This window comes from Megalopta genalis, chromosome 5 (assembly GCF_051020955.1).
Source record: "Megalopta genalis isolate 19385.01 chromosome 5, iyMegGena1_principal, whole genome shotgun sequence".
NCBI lineage: Eukaryota > Metazoa > Arthropoda > Insecta > Hymenoptera > Halictidae > Megalopta > Megalopta genalis.
The window spans coordinates 18,620,327-18,641,269 of NC_135017.1; the positions used below are offsets into that span (position 1 = coordinate 18,620,327).

The 20,943-nt window shown below is 41.1% G+C and overlaps 1 protein-coding gene across 8 annotated transcripts in view; it reads right to left on the reverse strand.

Moving 5' to 3' along the window:
• Positions 1-20,943, reverse strand: part of LOC117220473 (fatty acyl-CoA reductase 1) — a 70,447-nt gene that overhangs the window by 26,460 nt on the left and 23,044 nt on the right. For 2 of the 8 annotated variants that reach the window (XM_033470453.2, XM_033470455.2), the window contains exon 3: positions 10,804-10,841. The exons of 2 other annotated variants lie outside the window; for them this stretch is intronic. The gene's annotated coding sequence lies outside the window, so the exon portion shown is untranslated. Of the gene's footprint in view, positions 1-10,803; positions 10,842-11,148; positions 11,293-13,267; positions 13,562-20,943 lie in introns of those variants that run through there. 4 more of the 8 variants (XM_033470454.2, XM_033470458.2, XM_033470460.2 and 1 more) reach the window with 4 other exon arrangements.

Genomic DNA, 20,943 nt, shown 5'->3' on the forward strand with positions numbered 1-20,943 from the left:
TATCTCCCTCGGTTTCTCTCTCTCTCTCTCTCTCTCTCTCCCTCGGTTTCTCTCTCTCTCTCTCTCTCTCTCTCTCTCTCTCTCTCCCTCGGTTTCTCTCTCTCTCTCTCTCTCTCTATCTCCCTCGGTTTCTCTCTCTCTCCCTCTCTATCTCCCTCGGTTTCTCTCTCTCTCTCTCTCTCTCTCTCTCTCTCTCTATCTCCCTCGGTTTCTCTCTCTCTCTCTCTCTCTCTCCCTCGGTTTCTCTCTCTCTCTCTCTCTCTCTCTCGCGGAAAACCCGAGCACACCGATGCACACACAGGCGCGCGCGCGCGCTCGCATTGTTTCCTCGGGTACGTTTTCCAGCGAACAGGCAATTTAACCGATCCCCAACCGAATTGTTCGCGCTCCGATAGTCGAATTAAACTGTTCCACCGTGTACATTCGTATGTGTTTTAGCTGCTTTATTATTGCCGGCCGCGTGTTACGGTGGATGCGGCGACGTTCGAACGACCGCGTCATCGCGCCGGTCACACTCTTGTGTGTTCATTTCTCTCGTTCCGTTGGGTTCCCGAACGGGACACCAAAATAAAAAGAAAAAAATCAAATTTTATTCGCACAATTTAGTCGAAACACGTTGCTCGAATCGAGTTTTATTCATACGATCGCACCGGATAGATTTTTATTCACACGGTCTTCCGGATAGAATTTCATTCCGGTAATTGGTCGAATAAATTGTTCGAATCAAGTTCGCTGCACTAACGAGAACATTGAATTCTTTTCATCGATCATTTTAATAAGTTTACGAGAGTCAACTGCATAATGTTGTCAGCGGTTGGTTCAAAATAAATTCGATATTCAATTCAATATTCAATTGAAAATAAATTGAAAATAAATTGAAAATAAATTCAAATTAAATTGAAAATAAATTCAAAATAAATTACAATTAAATTGAAAATAAATTCCAATTATAAATTGAAAATAAATTCCAATTAAATTGAAAATAAATCGAAAATAAATTGAAAATAAATTCAAATTAAATTGAAAATTAAATTTAAATGTCATACGAAAATGGGAGTTCGCATAAAGACCCCCAGGTCCAATAACAAGATGCGAGAAAATAAATCGAAAATAAATTGAAAATAAATTCAAATTAAATTGAAAATTAAATTTAAATGCCATACGAAAATGGGAGTTCGCATAAAGACCCCCAGGTCCAATAACAAGATGCGAGAGCGACGATTGTCCAGCGTCTCCGCTGTGGAGGTGGTGTTCGACGAGTCCTACTTCAATACTGTTACTTCACTGTTGCATTATAATTCCTCATTAATTATGTCGTCTGTTGCTCGTGACTCAGCCCAGTCCACATTAGCTCGCACGCACGTTGACAAGGATACCGGAGCACACAGTTGTGTAAACGCCGGCTTTCACGATGCTTCGCGTTGCGTTCACCTCCTCGACTGTTCACTTCAATTGTTCACTGCGTATCTGTGACTTCGCGTATGTTCACTACTCCGCCGATCGTTCGCGAATTCGCGAAAAATCCACCAAACGGACCAAACGCGTTTTCTTAATTAAATAGATCGCGCGACGTTGTTCAACGAACCCCGGAGACAGAAAGCGTGCGGTGTCCCACGACAAGCTGCTCTTGAAAGGAAACACAACACTGAGCGACCGGCGTCTGTTTCATTTCGTTGGTCAAAATTATACGGTCACGGAGGGTGGTGGTATCCCCCACCCACCCCTCCCCCCTTTCCGAACGATTTCCCGCTTTCCCGTTTCGCCGATAATAAATATTTTGACGCAGGACGAACGACGGCGTGCCCGCGTCTCGCTGACGATATTCACAAAAGAAAAGGAAACAGTGACAGTTATGATCGTAGTTTCGGTGATTAATTTCTTTTTTTTTTTCTTCGAAATATTACCGGGTAGGCTCTGGATAATTTCGCCGATTAGATTTCCTGCGCAGAAATTAAATCGAAAGCGTTGCACTGATTTTTGGATACACGATACGTTGTTAGAATATTTATGTTGCTAATTGTTAGAAAATTTATGTTACCAGTTATCAGAGAATTTAGATTCACAGCTGTTAGAAAATTTATATTCATATAGTTAATTAGAAAATTTACATTACCGATTACTCGTTATTCGAAAATTTGTATTATCAACTATTAATTGCAAATGCTTTTAATTTTTACGGTATTTATAATATTGATTATAACAATCGAATTTTGTCGTAAATGCATAAAAAGTCGCAAGTCTGTTTATTACTAATTATTACCGAATTTGTATCAACGACTATTAATTGTTCTAAAACTTATATTACTAATTATTACAAAATTTGTATTACCGATATAAATGCATCCTTCGCTAATTTGTACACGCTGTAAACGTAAAAACATACCAGCGATAATTATCATCCAGTCATGATTAACATTGGCAATGATTAATGGCCGGGAAAGAAACCGACAACGAACCTTGATTAATAGCTAGAAATAATTGCGAATCGTAATAATTCCCATTTATCTCTTTTCCTCGAAACTTTTACATATTTAGCATTTCACTAAATTACGTGGGTCGCGACGAATTAGTTCTGAAAAACAAACTCGGAAGGCCATTTTTTTTTTAGATAAGAGCGAACACCCAATTGATTCACAAAATATCCGAGGTATCATGGCTCGCGTTTCAATGCCACGCTGTTATCTTTTCAACGGATTACTAAATAATTCTCGCGGAATCTAGAAATGTCGACGATGAAACTGTGTTCGATTCGGAACCAATGCAATATAAAGGGTGTCCATTTTCGAGCGGTATTTTTTAATCTCGCGATGGACAAAAATCGAGCGTGTCATTTTTTCTTCTTCTAATTCTTCCTGTTCGACGCGATCTCAGTCGAGCTTTTGATTGTTGCCGTTATGTTTCCCATTCTGTGTACCATCAAGCAGGATCATTAATTCGATCGGATAAATTAAACGATGCGAGCCGACGAAGAACGCGAAAACGCGCCGAGTTTGTCGCGAATTCGCGAACAGTTATAGATCGTGATCGAATTAAGCTCGGCAAAGCGATAGGCCGAGGAAGGAAATTGACTTTGAAGGGAAATTTGTGCTTCGTTACGCCATCGGATGTAACCTCGATCGTGTTCTCCATTCGTTTCGGCTCTTATAATTGCGCGCCGCGGATGTTCGACCGGATTTCGATCCCCGTTAACCGATTCGTCGAGAAGAGAATTCGAAGAAAAATCGAAGGTTTCTCGATTCATCTTCGACTTTCCTTATTTTCCTTATTTTCGTTTGTCGTATGCACTAAATAAAACGATACCGCTGTAATTGAACAGCACAAACGTTCGTTGAAATATCAAATTTTACTCGAACGCAGAGAAGGAAGATCTTATTATTCGATTACCCGAATTAATATCCAATCTAAAATGCATCAATAATTCATCGACGCCTCTTATCGAGATCCTATGAATTATTTATTCTTTATAACGCACAATGAAGACGAACTTTTAATTATCACGCTCGATCCTAATGACATTGTAATTTATTGTCACCGCGGATATGCTTACGTTCATGCATTTATGCATGCGAAGAAAAGGGATAAACGTCTATGTCAATTATAGCGCTGTTATCTTTTTTTATCTTGCTTGAATGAACGATCTATGGAAATGTGAGAATTTGCACAAAGTACTACAGTGTGATCATCGTCGATTACAATGTCACTTATCGAGCAACTGGAATATTCCCGATTGCACAAGGTACAGTAATGTCTCTCTAATTGATGCTCATTGTGTGACTCGTTTTTTACGGTTACCGATTGTAAACAACTATAAAAACGTGCTGCAAGGCTCGAACAATCGTATCTCCTCTTCCCGAATTGTCCATCTTTCTGCACGATCTGAGCGCGAATTAGGGAGACATTACTGTACCCTCTTCTCGGCTGTTTAAGTAATGTCTCCCGAATTCGCGCTCAGATTGCGCACAAAAATGGACAATTCGGGAAGAGCAGATACGATTATTCGAGCCTCGCGGGACTCGCTTTTACAGTTACCGATTGTTAACAACTATAAAAACGCGCTGCAAGGCTCGAACAATCGTATCTCCTCTTCCCGAATTGTCCATCTTTCTGCACGATCTGAGCGCGAATTAGGGAGACATCACTGTACATGGCACAAGTATCACAGTATTAAAGTATTATGGCACTTCCATCTTGTTCGATTAGCGAATGATCTTTCGACTAAGGATTCTTCGAATAAAATAAAAATTCACGGAACAAAATTGAATTCGAGCAACACGTTTCGAGTAAAACAAGAGAAAAAGAAAAAAATATTCTCCCGAGCAAAATTTAATTCAACGAAGAAGTCCGGTGGAATCTCCGTTAAGTATTCCAATTATGCAAATCGTATCCAAGATTTCCTGCGGCCGCGTATCGTCACGGGCGTCCCCGAGATAACTTGCGTAATTCTCTAATTAATCGTCGCCGCGATATCGGCGGCTCGCGATTTCTTCGGCTCGTCTTTCGAGCGACGCACACGTCGAGGAATACCGACACGTTTCGTCGACGTAAAACGCGTTTCGTCGACGTAAAACGCGTTCATCGTCTAATCGAATCGCGATCGGGCCAGACTCCGACGATGAAACGAGCGGTAATCGAATAAGAACAGTTAGCCGAATCGGCCGTCGGATCGATTCTCGCCGTTTAAAGTACCGACGTAACGTAACAGTACAAGGTGCTCGTACAAGCACAGAGCGAGGGGTTATCATTGAGATTCCGAGCCGCGTCTCGTTTGAATCATATCAAAGGCGCGCGCGCTCTTCCTGCCGATCATTCTCGCATTACAATTCGGAAGTCGTCGTCCCCGTGACACACTTTAGCGCGATCTGCGTACGTCGCCGACGCGACGAGACGCGACGAGACGCGACGAGACGCGACAAGCCGGCAAATAATCTATTCTTTAGAAGATCTAGCTCCTGGCCACGCGATCGTCTAATCAGGCTGCGGGTTTTACGCGTTTATGGCACTACGAGAGACTCTCGCAGATTCGGTGTTGCGCAACGATCGTCGTTTTTTCGGGTGATTTCGGTTTGATCCGTGAAAGAACTCGGCGTTTCCAGTTCTTTCTTTCAGTTATTTTCTAAATTGGTCAATTTTCACGTGACGAGGACTACACGACATTTGTTTATTTATTTACTTAATTATCTACGTATTTACTTATTTATTTATTTGTCTACAACGAAGAAGAGAAGTGGAAAAGATGACGAAAGAAAGACGACGAGTTAAATAGCATTATAAACATTATAAAAATGATACGGTTATATTTAGCCGAAATTTATGCGATCCGTTTATCTTCCCGAATAATGTATACGCGATACAAATTGACGTTGATTCTTCGAACAGAAAAAGATAACATATCGATACACGCGTCAATCGACCGAATTATCGTCTCATTTCCTGACGTGGAATGACAACGGCTCGTGAAAACAATTGCAAACCGACGCTTTTCTTCCGACGCTCGTCACCCCGAGACCGAATAATAATTTATACGTCGGTGTGCAATACTCGTCGCGAGCAATTATGGTCACGGAGGGAATCGCTTACTCGCAAAATTGCAAAATGCATATTCCAAACTCGTTCGGATCTCGCTTGCGACACCGACGGCTCGAAGAGAAACAGAAATAGAATCGTGTTCGAATGAAGAATCGATCGTGCGAATAAATAGAATAATTTATAATGAATAATATAGTAGAATAAAGAATCGTACGAACAAATAGAAATAATTTACGACGAATAAAATATTCGAATAGAAGGAATCGTTCGAACAAACCGGAGTCCGACGATGCAGCATCGCGCGTCGACGATGCACGATGCGGAGTTTCTATTCGAACACACGCCGAAGGACTGGAAAATCCTGGCAATTTCCGAAACAAGCGTAATTGTGCCGCCCGGTGATGATCCTAAAAAGTCATGGAAACGTCGAAAGTCATGAAAGTTGCGAAAAGTCCCGAAGAACCGTAAAAACCAGTCGAGAGAAATGCTCTCGAGTGTTCCGTCTGTATGTGTGTGTAATGTGTGCGGTATGTATGTATGTATGTACTTACACGCAAGAAGATCGATACCTTCGAGATGTCTAGAACTTGAAGAACTTTCGAGACTTCTGGCTCTTTCGAAACGATTACATTTATTAAGACCGTCGAGTCTCTTGAAACTTTCGAGATATATCCAAGGATATAGCCGGCTGCGAATAATTATCGAAATAATTCGATAATTCGATACTTCGATTGCTTTGAACTGCTTCGAAGCTTGCGAGAGAGAGCGAGAGAGAGAGAAAAAAATAGAGAGAGAGAGAAAGAGTACCGAACAGCTATCGCTAGCACGAGCATTAGTTCTCGTCCCGTTAAATGAATAAATATTATTAATTAATATAATATTAATATACAATAATATATAATATTATTAATTAATATAATATTAACTATATTATAGATCTATTTTTCCTTTAGTCGAATAAGAATTGACTCGAATAAGAATTTATTTGAACAAGACTACGACACAGTTGCAATGATCTAATGCACTCGCTCCAGTGTTTGATTTTTTGTTTCGAGCTTTTTTTCCACGAATAGATTAAGTCGTTGCATAATTTCCTACGCTAATTCGCTTGGCTAATAATTTCATCGCAACCTATGCTAATTCCCTGGGCCAATATAATTTCATTGTTAGAGAGAGAGAGAGAGAGAGAGAGAGAGAGAGAGAGAGAGAGGAATCGTGGTTTTCCGAGCACGTGTTGTAAATAATACATTGCCAAGTTCTTCGCTGTAATACCTTCTCCATCGAGATCGTTCTAGACGTTCGAAGGTCTCCGTTTGATCTCTCTTTCTCCTCTAAACACATTCGAAAACCGAGAGAAGCTGGAGAGAGACTCTCTTGCTGGTCAAGGCTACGCGAGATCATCAGACCGACAGATCAGATCAGACCAGACCAGACGTATCCCGACGTATATTCTCGTTTCGACGATCATGCGAAAAGATTGTATTCCCTAGAAGTTGGACCTAGACCCAGATTCGAGAAACAACCTGCTCGATTAGAATTGCTAAAATTTGTGATCTAGCAACCTGTCGGGCTGTCATCCGTCGCGAACGATCTTTTCATTTACAGACCTTGGTCCACCATGCTTCTTCTCTGACGCAACGGTTGCATAATTTGGTTTTGCAATAAATTTATAGAATAATTCGTTTTTGCAATAAATTTCTAGAATATATTGTTTTTGCAAGAAATCTCTACCGTAATTTATTTTCGCGATAAATCTACGCCATAATTGCATTTCCCAATAAATGTATATCAATAATCTATTTTTTTTTTGCAATAGATGCACGCAATAATTTATTTTTGCAATAGATGCACGCGATGATATATTTTTGCAACGAATTTATAGTATAATCACATTTCCCAATAAATGTATACACCGTAATTTCTTTTCGCAATAAATTTATGCTGCGATTTCTTTTCGCAATAAATTCGCGCTGCAATTTATTTTCGCGATGATAATTGCAACCGGACAGCGAATTTTATGCAGTTTCGGAGAAATACATGTACGGGGGCGAATCGTAGAATAGTGAGGAAATTTAAAAGAAACTAAGAACTGCTGGTTAATTATGTTAATTACGACTTATTGAAACGTTTCAACAGAGATACCAGATTGCACTTAGGACGAGAAGAATGAGCAAGAAAATACAAGAAAAAAAGAGCACAAGAAATTACAAGAAAAAAAGAACAAGGAAATACAGTAAAATAGAGCAAGAAATTACATCGAATCACCTGACACGGAAACCGATCGATTCTTGCTCTCCTTCATTTGCTCTTTCCGCGTGTACACTCGAGCGCGATCGATTCGATCAAGGATCCTCGCGAAGAAATTTCAAAACAGTGGCTTGGACGATCACGATCTCTGTGACGCGCGTGCAAACGCCTGTTTGGAAATCGCGCACGCACAAGGGGAACTACGCGATGCATTTCCATAAAGATAAAATCCCTGTAATTGATTTCTTCGAATTTCGAATATCGCCCTCTTAATGCAGTCGATTTGCACAAGAATCCATTAGCGGTCTATTAGCAATTCGATTATGAGTGATCGATAATTGTCTTCAGCCGGAAGCTATGACGCGCGCACCGTCGAACCCGATCAATTAGCCGTGGCTTAACTGTCATCGATCGGGCATCGATCGTCACGCGATCGACTCGATCGCGATTTATTCGCCGGCGCTTCCGCGACGAGCGGTCAGCGATCCGGCCAGTTGGATCCCAGTGATCGAGCCGTATCAATGCCGTGGCCAATGACCCTTAAGCTTGGCAGTCGTCGTCGGACGCGACGCGATGAAATTTCCGCGTTTGCACCCGATCAACTTTATCGCTAGACCGCGGTTCTTCGTGCGAAATAAAAATGGAAAGAATAAAAATAAGAATAAAAATGGAATAAACAGAATAAAAATAAGAATCAAAATGGAATAAACAGAATAAAAATAAGAATAAAAATGGAATAAACAGAATAAATAAGAATAAAAATGGAATAAACAGAATAAATAAGAATAAAAATGGAATAAACAGAATAAAAATAAGAATAAAAATAAGAATAAAAATAAATAAGAATAGAAAGTCCTTTCCCTAATAAATAATTTTAGCGGATCATACAAACTACAGCAACGCTTTGTAAATCCTTTTAATCTTTCTACGACTTTAAGTTGCAACTGCTCATGTTTTCTCGCATTCCCTAATAAGGAAAACACAATCGTTATCTCGGATTGTTTGCTTGACGAGCTTAAACGAACGTGTTGTGTCGTTAATCAATGGGTACACTTAATATATGTATGATATTAGGAAGGAGACAGAGAAAAAGAAAAATGATAACTGCTAAAAATACAGAGATAATAATACATGCTACGATAGCGTGTAACTGTAATTGCACCGGATACGCGAACTTATATAAAAGGCCATGGAAAGCAAGGAAAACCTGGTATTTTGAAAAAAAAAAAAAAAGAAGCAATGGAAACCATACCTCCGTACAAGCTGAACCATCGAGCGTCGTCGGAACGGGGTACAACTCGCGACCGGTCTTCTTGCTGCGTTTCTTATTCCGTCGAGACGAGACCGGGATAACGTGACAGGACGCATGATACGTCTTATCCCGTCGCGTTGCAACAAATTTCCTGTTACGGAGTCGTCCTCGCCTATCCGAGAACGAGAGGCAACCCGATGCGCGGAGCTCGTCGGACTGCTCTGGATACACAGGGTATTCCAACATTAGTGTACGAAGCGAGAAACCAGGGGTTCCTGAGATTATTTGAAGCAACTTTTTCCTTAGCGAAAATGCAATCCGCCGCTTCGTTTACGAGTTATCAGGGAAAAACGTGGACCAATCGGAGAGCAAAAGGCGGTCGCCGCGAGGCGGCCGAGAGCCAATCAGCGGAACTGGGCTTCGACTTGCTCGTTGACTCGGCCGCCGCGACGTCAGCCGAGCTCGTTTCTCATTGGTCACTGTTTTTCGCTAATAACTCGTAAACGAAGCCGCGAATTGCATTTTCGCTAAGGAAAAAGTTGCTTCGAATTACTTCAGGAATCCTTTATTTCCCGCTTGTGCAATAATTTTGGGACACTCTGTATGTCGCGGTAGCTCGACATACGCCGCGGTAACTGGAGATTCGGACCGATTAGCTAAAGGACGGATAATTGTAGCTGTGAATCTCATGACGGGAAAATATCTCTTTGGTACCGCGCACTGCGACGCTTTGTTCCCGGGAACCCCGACGACACGCGACAGCATGATTTGCTCTCGGGTTGCGACGCAACGCGTAATCGTCGAAACGTTCCTGTCGGACCTTGCCAAAAATGCTCGGAAAGTGTACCGAAAGTAGAACATTTTTTATTCGAGGAGTCTGTTCGAAATATTGGTCGAAGAATTTATTTCATCTATAAATATAGAAATAGTATTTTCTGGTCCGTCTGTGAATTTCTATGAATTCTTTGAAACATTGTTTCGTCTGTCTAAATGGTCCACGAATCGTTTGCACGTTTTCTGTAACGATGCATTTCCCTTGAACTGTGCAGTTTCGTTGCGATCAACGCGAAGCATTTCTCGTTCGCAGTCTGCCAATAGCATCGACAGCAACGGCAAAACAATATCATCCGTTCGTACGAAATTCGATTAAAGAACGTTGACCACGTTCAACGTGTGTTACGGCGATTTCAATGTTCGCCGGAGTAATTGAACTTGATCTTTCCAATGAACTTGCACGCGCTGTTGTGCGCATAAAAGCAGGCCGTACAGGCCGGTGATTACACGAACGACAAGGTTACTCTTTAATTATGAAAATTAAACGCGCTATGCTACAAGCTTTATCGGAAAGATCACGATTAATCTTGATAGAACGCAGAAAGAACGATGCTAATCGATCTATCGAGAGGGAAAATGCGAATTGCAGATCGCGCTTTTTGTTCAAAATAAGAAATGGTTCAATTTGAAGCAAGTAAACCGTTTTCTTGCATCGAATTAAACTACATTCTTGCATCGAATGAAACCATTTCCTTGCATCGAATGAAACCATTTATATAAAATTTCTTAAAATAAAAATAAAATTAAAATCGAAAACTTAGATTGACCGACATCGATTACATTCGTCGGCATTGTTATAATTCGCGGAATCTAATAAAATTAGGAAGGCTAGCGTAACAGACTGGCTGTAAAAATGAACGATGATAGTCGAAGAATTAATTCGCGACCAACAGTCGAGGCAGGCGTTAATTATGTACGAAATATAAGTAAAGTCGTTCGCTTACCCATTCAGTGACAACTCCAAATCGGGTTTGCACTCAGCCTGGCCATGAAAAACGAACAAAAAGAGAATATATCAGATTCGGTATCAATAAAACAGGGAGCAGCGTGAAGAGGTAGAAAAAGAAAGTTATGAGAGATATATGTGCCGCGATTTATTTCGAAAACGGCTCCAGAAAATTCAGTCGCTTCCGACAACGAAAGAGAGAACGCGAGAGAGCGAGCGAGCGAGCGAGAGAGAGAGAGAGAGACGCAAAGTGGGGCACCGTTTCCCAATCGATTTCCCAAACAGAGGAAAAAAAGAAAAAAAAAGATTTCTAAATTGCTGACCGATGGTTATCATTAATTACCGTGGCCGCGCAGCAGCGCCCCAACGAACACTGCCAACAATTGCGCCACTTTGTACTCGACTGCCGACTATACATACACACTTTCAACTTATAAACCGTTGAATGTCGAGCAGAGGCATATATAGTTTTTATCGCGCACGTAAGCTTCGCCGCTTTCGTTCGGAACAGCAACGTTCTTTACGACGGTGGTTACACGTTAACGTGGTACATTCTAAACGAGCTTCGACGCACGATCTGAAGAAGCTATAAAAAATAAAAGAAAGAAAGTCGAGTCTCCCCCCCCGGACAGATTCATCGGCGGCAATTAACACGCCCGAGGTTGCTTAGGCGAGTTTTGTTTGGCAATCGATTAATCTCCAATTATGATTTCATTTCGCAATCTGTCGGACACATCTTTTCCGTGCACTTTCTCCGGAGACATTTCTTGATTCTGCGAAAACTAGAATTGGACAGCTTGTCGTAGAATTAACATTTAAATTGATTGTTAATATTTAAATTCATAATGATTAATGTTGAAATTAGTTATTCGGATTTAAATCAATAATCGACATCGAAGTTGACAATTCGTATTTAAATCGATAATTAATATTGAGATTAATAATTATTGTTGAGATTAATCATCGATATTTGAATTAATAATCGACATTTAAATGAATAATTCATATTTGAACTAATATTATAATTCGTATTTAAATTTACCGTAATTCATATTTAAGTTGACAACAATTTATATTTGAATTAATAGCAATTTATATCTAAATTAATCGCAGCACATCGCCGAGTTCGTTCGTACTCTAACCAGAAAACTATCGAAATCACCTCGGTCACACTTTACGACACTTTCGAACACCGTCGAAGTAGCAAAACTCCTTAGTCACTCGCCTCGATCTCGTCTGCTTTTACTTCGCCGAACACGATGGTTAATTTCGCAATGCAACAACCGTTCGCAGTCGCCGTTCGTTTTCGATAACGAGACTCGTTCCGTTGATTGAAACTACTTAGAAGACTATCGCGTTCGTTGTAAGTATAGTAACCGCGTTGTACGAGATCGCGCAAGATTTTACGTACATATTCCGTGTACAGAAAAATGCACCGAAGTCGTGTAAAATGGAAATACATTTAAATCGGAGAAACTATTTGCGATTTAGAGTTTTAAATTATCCTTCGAGCGCGCGAAGGTTTAGCCCTTTGCACTCGAAGCTATTTCAACTGTAAATAAATGTTTATATAATCTGTAAATTGTGCATTTAATAATAATAATTGTGCATTTATAATCTGTAAAAGTGCATTTTGTGTATATGAAATTGGGTTTTGCGATTCATACAACGGCTTCACTTTTAATGATTTCTACGATTTAAACTTTCACGATATAAAAATGATCTTGGAACGTGATATAACTATTTCAGTGTCTTTGCACTCGAGTGCAAAGGGTTAAAAGATTCGAAAAGGCTTAAATTCATTAACACCCGATTTACGGAGCACCAAGAGCGCGTCGAAGTAGCACGCCAAGACGTTCGTCGTTCCGATTGTTTCTTTTTTGTAAACATAAACGTCATTGCAACACTTTTTCGCGAGTAACGACAGACGCGTCGAACAAATAAACGTCGTAACGTAACTTATAAAATCAGTACAATCGTACGTTGATACAACTCGCTAATTACCATAGCCGATTCTTAATAAATCGTATAATCGAATTCCGATCATTTATAATCGTTAAATATACATGTACTCGTTACAATATATACCAGTACGCGTCGGTACTAATTCTTAATAATACAATAAAATAGCGAATTTTTCATAATAACATTCTCGTACAACTAATCTCCGATCATTTATAACAAAGAACAAAGCTACAATCGTGTACGATCAACGAATTTCACCAACAAATAACGAAATCTCGCTGAGAGATCGACAATAATTCGGGATCCTGCGGATCCTCGAGTTAGGCTCTCGCGATCGAGCAGAGTATAAGTTACCCGATGTAACCGAGCGGATCGAGATAATTGCGACCGGTTCGCGGTATTGATAACGGTGCCTATACATAGACACAACAAATAAACAAACAATCAGATCGCGGCGTTGGCTGCTCTTCGTTTCGGAAACAACAAAATTGCCGTACATTTATTTCGACTCACCGAAGTGACGACGTGGTGTCGACTCGTTAATATCCCAGAGATTCGGCGACGGTAGAGAATAGAAGAATAAAAAAAAAAAATATATATATATAAATAAATAACTCGGCGTAGTTGCGCACGTAAAAACCGCTACGCGATCGTCCTAGAGAGAGAGGCTCCGAGAATTCTTGCTCGGCGATGCGGTCGACGTGAACGAGAACGCGTGTCGATGATCACTAAGGGGTTGTTATGTGGGCCAGCCACTTTTAAGAACGGCGATCCAACGAAAGGTAGGACTGAGCGCGCCTGGGACCAACCAGAGTTCCTTATACCTGACCGAGCGAGTGGCCGGGACGGGTTCCCCCACCACCGGCCCGGGCCCCGGGCCGATTCTATTGACGCATCTACGCGTCAAGCCCCGCGTCAGGCGAGTGCGACGAGTGCACGCGCACGCACGAACCGCGTCGCGACCACCACAACACACGGTCCGTGCATGATCCTTCGTTGAACCTTGAGACCGGCCACTCTCCGGCCGGTTTTTGTCGCCGGAAAACGAACGGTGACGTGTTACGCGTGTCGTCGCGCCCTTCGGTCATCCTATGGCGCGTGCGCCGACGAGCACCGACGAGATCGAAGAAAGGGCCCGGCCGATTAAGACGGTCAAAACTGCCCTTAGAGGTGTTTTTAACGATCATTATACCGTTCGAACACATCCCTGCACAATTTCAACCCTGCAAAACTTGTCCTTTTTGTCTTGAGGGTAGTTACAGGGTAAATTGGATCTGCGCGCTTTTCAGGGCCCGTTTGCCCCTTTCGGGGACTTTTTAAAATTTTGTAAAAAATGTGGCTTGAATATCGATATCCCGATAGCCGCGACAAGTGCAGCGCGCCCGGCAGAAGCCGCCGAGATCGGCGGTGATTGGAGACGCGCGAAGAAGAGCCTGATTAAAAATCCGTCCACGTTGTGTGTAACTTTATACGCGTTGCACCATCCGTGCAGGGCCCGTCGACGGGTTCGGTTGATTCATTTGGCCGAGAAATACCTTCGCTCGCGGGAAGAATTTCTTCCCGGCGAGAAGCGGGTCCGAGCGAATATCTTGAATCGGCCGCGTATGAATGGATTATAAACGCGACGACGCCATTCATCCTGTCCACAGCGGAGCTTACTATATATCTCGAAATACTCTTTCGAATTAAATTTGAAACCGGTCACCCATGACCGGCTCGGTGAGGTCGGTGTTGAACGTCGTAAATGCATAATGATCCGCGGGTCCATTCATCAGCGATACTTTAATAATGATCCCTCTTCCACAGCTCCAACATCCACGAAACGCGAGAATCAAGCTCTCTTTAATGTTATTTTTATTGGTTACAGCTTGCGAACGCGTATTATTTGTATTTCTTTTTTATGCAATTTATTTCAGTCTATTTTCTTCATTCGATTCAATTTCATTTCATTTTCTTTATTCCATTCATTCGATTTGATTTTCTCGATCGAATTTCATTCATTCAGTATATATATATATATATATATATATATATATATATATATATATATATATTATTCGTTTCGTCTAATCGATTAAATTTTATTCTTTCTATTTAATTTACTTAATACTTGAATGTTTTTATTTATCTGGAAACGACGCACGAGAAGCTTCAGCAGTATTATTATTTCCGCTGTAATCATCGCAGAAAGAACGAGGAGAGGAAATTGTATAAGTAGACAGATAAGAATAATTACTATACTTCGCTTCTCTCCACTTCGGATGAAAGTACTTTAAAATAGAGAATGTACATTGTGCGTGGGTTTCTGCCACGTGTGTTGCAATCGTCGTTTATGATTGTTCGGACATGCTCGACATCAACCTTGTATCTTATTTGATTTAGACAAGTGAGCGATTTCCATCGGAATTCTTTCGTCATTTCATTTCGAGACGGATGATGTTTTTTTTTTATCTCGCATCTCTAATCTCTAATCTACAGCTTGGTGTTTCCACATACGGCGATGTCTCTCTAATTGACGCTCAGATTGTCCACATGCAATGGACAATTTGGGAAGAGTAGATGCGATCGTTCGAGCCTTGCGGTTCGTTTTCATAGTTACGAATTGTCGAGAAATATAAAAAAACGAGCCGCAAGAGGCTCGAACAATCGTATCTCCTCTTCCCAAATTGTCCATTTTCGTGCGCAATCCGAACGCGTCGGTTAGGGAGACATTACTGTAATTCGATAAATATCGTTCGACAAATATTATGGTGGCAATCGAAAATTATGAGAAATATTATGGTGACAATCAAAAATTATGAGAAATATTATGGTGGCGATCAAAAATTATGAGAAATATTATGGTGGCGATCAAAAATTATGAGAAATATTATGGTGGCAATCGAAAATTATGAGAAACATTTTGTTTCCGAATATATTGTTACTCACTGACGCATCTAAACAATCGTCTAATGACCACAGTCTTTGTGTGGTCCGTTTCATACAGGACACGCGGTACATCTAATAGTTCAGCATCGAATCGACTTAACGGTAGTGGCAACCCAAGTATCGGATATTCCCAGGCCACGATAAGTAAAGGTAGCAATTGAATTAACATTCGTGCCGAAGCAACACAGTTATAATAAAGCACGGCAGTTATAATAAATAAAAGCAGTTATATATAAATATCAAGCGAACGATTGTACGGAGGAATAAAAATATTTAAGATGCGACAAAATTAAATTCAATTTAATTCTATTAATTTCCAATGGAAATCTTCGTCATAAATTTTCAAAGGAAATCTTCTTCGTCGTAAAATGTGTCAACTTTAAAATCTTTAAAATTTCAATGCGAATTTTTATTCTATCGTACGATGTTCGAATATTCTCCGAAAATTCTTCGCTAGCAAGACGGAAACGCTCGGAAATCGGGGATGCACGTATTATAAGCGGCTAGAATTCGTTCATCCTCGAATCACGCTCGCAGTGGCATGCGCTATGCATCCAGTTGGATGCAATGCACTGTTGTGTATAGCTTCCGGTGATTATCGGCGGCCCGATAATTATTACTGCTCCGGCAGATCGCAGCGCGTTTATGAAAAAATGCCGTTTGCGACGAAGCGGGAAACAGGATCGCGTTAAGCAAAACTTAAACAATTCAAAGAGAATGTTTAATGAATCCGTCCTGTACCATTAACACGTCGAGCGTGCCACGTCTTGCAAACATAGTTGACGGAATTACTTGCAAATATTGAAAAATGAATTTTTCTGCTACCTCTGCATAATTCGGCAAAATTGACAGTGATAATACGGGGAAATCAGCCGTCAAAATGACGGAATTCTGAAGATACGAGAACCTTGATCGATCAATTTATTTCGGAGAAAAATGCAAGGTCCCCTTCGAAGTGTTGTAACTTCGCGAAAAAAAATCGCAGCCCCGTCTCTCTTGTTTTAAATCGAAGCGGAAAAATCGAGCTTCGTTCTGCTGGAAACGGCATGCCGGAAAAAAATTTTACGGAGTCCGCGCGTTTCTTCGAACTCGGCGATTTTCGGTACGGCCTCGCAATTAAAGGGTTGCAGAGGCGAGCGTGCAACGATCAACGTTATCGAATAAATTGAAATCAAGATACATCGTCTTAAAGTAGAAGTTTCGAGCTTCAATTTAAAAAAATAGTCATCGTCCTACGACGATTTTTCGCGGAGTTGTCGACGGTCAAAGTTGTACAATATTTCTCGAAAATTTGTCTGTGGTATAATTTCGTCGAGCGGCCGAGAAAAAATAATAAGAAACGGCCGGTTTTATTTAGCCACTTACGCTGTCCAATGTCTGTATTTTGTCACGATCGCGGTGAGGAAACATTGGCGATCAATTAGCGATGTTTTCCCAGCGGAAACACGAAGAAGCGAGGCGCGCACCGTCATAGGACCCGAGACTTTTCAGAAATTTTCGCGCCGGGATGCTGCGAATACGTTTCGACGCATACTCGGGGAATTCGAGAAACATAGCACACACACGTGGTACCGCGAACCCACGATGACGTGTCGGAAATCGCGTGCACATATAGCGAAGTCATCGGAGACAATGTAAACAAGCCGATCACCGACTGCTAATGAACATCTAATTTTCGTACGGTGGACGATTAGGCCGCCGAAGCATCGCGGCGCGGAGATGTTCTCCCGGTGAAAGCGAACCCAACGCGAATACTATTTCAAACGGCACCGAATCGTCGATTTGCACCCCGCGACCCTTGTGGCGCCCTAAAAAAGCCGGGCGTCGTTCGAATGAAGTTTTATTCGTGTCACGAGTTGAACAAATTCGTCGGATAAAATGCTGTTCGAACAACGAGTTGGATAGATTCGTCGGATAAAATGCTGTTCGAACAACGAGTTGGATAAATTCGTCGGATAAAATGCTGTTCGAACAACGAGTTGGATAAATTCGTCGGATAAAATGTTGTTCGAACAATGATTCGAATAAATTCTGCGAATGAAATTGCATTCGAACAACGATTCGAATAAATTCTTCGAATGAAATTGTATTCGAACAACGAATTCGAATATAATTGTATTCGAACAGTGATTCGAATGAAATTGTATTCGAGCAACGATTCGAATGAAATTGCATTCGAACAACTATTCGAATGAAATTGCATTCGGACAACGATTCGAATGAAATTGTATTCGAGCAACGATTCGAATGAAATTGTATTCGAACAACGGATTCGAATATAATTGTATTCCAACAGTGATTCGAATGAAATTGTATTCGAGCAACGATTCGAATGAAATTGCATTCGAACAACGATTCGAATGAAATTGCATTCGGACAACGATTCGAATGAAATTGTATTCGAGCAACGATTCGAATGAAATTGTATTCGAACAACGATTCGAATGAAATTGCATTCGAACAACGATTCGAATGAAATTGCATTCGAACAACGATTTCAATGAAACTGCATTCGAACAACGATTCGAATAAAATTGTATTCTAAGAATATGTCTGATAAATTCGTCGAATAAATTCCGCAATTTTTATCCGTAACAATCAGCGACTGTTGCGCGCGTAACGTGCCGCAAATTGTAATCCGTAATGTTCTAAAATCGTTCGCGTTCAAGCTCGCGATATGCGAACGCATCGGTAGATCCCACGGGAGGCTTCGATAAAGATAAAGGGTCAAGGAATTTGGATTGGAGTGGCGAAGCGAGTGACCCGTTATAAATGCGCCGGAGTTGCCGCCGACGGTCGACCGACGATCGCATTAGGCTGCGGAATCTGTCGGGAGTTAATTCGACAAAACAAGCCGTGAGCTGATTACGGTTGCACTTATCCGAGATAAATCCTTCGCGCGGATCCGGATCAAGCCGTACAAAGGCCGCGTCGAAATCTTGAAAAATCCTTAATTTTTTTTATCTTCTCGAAAACGGAAGCGGATAGCCGACAAATTACAGTAAATTCTCCCTAATCGATGCTCGGACTGAACACTAAAATCGACGATTTACAAAGAGGGATACGATTACTATAATATACGATTACTATAATATACTTATAATATATATTATGTATTATATATTATTGTATATTAACATATAATATATTATATATTGTTATATATATATTGTATAATATATATTATATATTATAATATATTAATAATATTATTATATAATATTATTATTATAACAATATAATATAATATAATAATATAATATATTATATATTATATATATAATTTTTGTTTCCAAGCTGATCGTCAATTAGGGAGAACTTGCCGAAGTCTGCGGAACGATCTTGGTCAGAAGAATTCGCGACAAAATCGCGGCATTAAGGATCGCTAGGAATCGGATTGGAAAACGCGTCGCCGATGAACCTGGCCGACATTCGTATTCCGATCGCGGACCGGGCATGTTAGCGAGTTATAAAATGATGCGTTATGCAAGCCGTCCGCGACGTTTTCGGCGGATTGCAGCGGTGGAAAGAACGTCTCGTTTGGTAACCCGTGCGCCGTTGTGATCGATACCTTGATCCATTTTTCACCCGCAGGGTGAAACGCGGCCGACCGCGCGCGATCGATCGGTCGCATAACGATGCGTTGCTTCCAATTAGAATCAAGAGAGACAAGCGCGCGGATATTCGGCAATTTTGTCGCGAAGCGAGACATCGGCGAAACTCGTCGTCGTCGCTTTACGTGGCACGCCTTATATTAAAAAAAAAAAAAAAAAAAAAAAAAGGGAAGAAGAAATTATTCTACTTCTACGCCAGCACGCCGCTGTTATGCATTATGCCACTGTGCCCGGCTTCTCTTCGGTGTTCCCGTTTCGCAAGCATCCGTGTTTTTGCCGGACACCTGGACACCCGGTTTCTACGGCTCGACGTTTTCAGGGAAAAAATCGTGAAAATCTCGTAGCCCGAACAAGCGTGCCGTCTTTCGGCAAATAAACCGACTGTGGAAAAGCAAACGGCGACAAAGGAAATAAAGAAGACAGGCTCGTTACCGAAGACCGTAAATCCAACAATTGCTCAGCTTGGGCTAAAAATTCCGCTCGGCGAACGCGCTCGTAAAACGAGATCCGCGCGCTTCGCACCTTTGCAACTGTTGCACCGTATGCAAATCCGCGATTCCGACGCGAATTACTACACTTCCCTGTCTTTCTTCACGTGCATGCTCGGTGGCCGCGTTGCAACGGTGACGCGCGCGTGCATTTTTCGGTGCTCTAATCGAACGCGAAACGCGACGACGGCCGGACACACACACGTGCGTCATAGTTTCGTTCGCAATGGAACGAACGAACGAACGTTCTGCAACATGAATCGGCGCATCGGCTTTCATTTTACATAATTGTTTGCGATGCGCTTAACGTCGCCGCATTGCTCCGCGACGATGGTCAAGTACGAAGAGCACAGCTTCCAACTATCCACCCACGTTCCACGGAACGGTGGATAGTGATCTGTCGATTGAGATCAAGGACTATAATAGAAGCCAAGCCAACTGGCAACGATTATCCGAGCATCGAATCTTCCTGCGGGAAATATGAAGAAGCAAGCTGCTCCTGCTTCGAATTACAGTAATGTCTCCCTTAACCCTAGAAAGATAACCATATGACAACGTACGTAAAAGATAACCATACGCTTCAGAGGCGCATGCTTTTCTAAGGCGTCAATTTTATACTAACAATGGATATTTATTTAAGTTAATCTAGTCATTCTAAAGGTTTGGCATTATTGTAAAAATAAAATGCATTTATATTATATTTTTTTATATTTTAAGTAATTTTAAACTTAAATCACTAGACCTCTATGAAAACGGTGCAGTCAGTTGTTTATTTCGCAGGCGCCTCTGCGACGTAGGTTATCTTTCTCGGGTTAATGATTCTGTAATTAAATATTGTAAATGCTTCCTAATCGACGCTGAGACTGTAAACAAAAATGGACAATTTTGGACGAGAAGATACGATTGTTCGAGCCTTGTTGCTCGTTTTTTATGGTTATCGATAGTATAAATAAATGTATTAAAACGAGTCGCGCAAGGTTCGAATAATCGCATCTCTCCCCAAATTGTCCAATTTTCTGTACGAGCTGAGCATCAATTAGAGAGAACTTATTGTAGTCAGACTTTACTTTTGGGCAAATATTATGTTCCAATATTATATTAATTATTATAGAATAATATATAACAATATAATATCATATAATA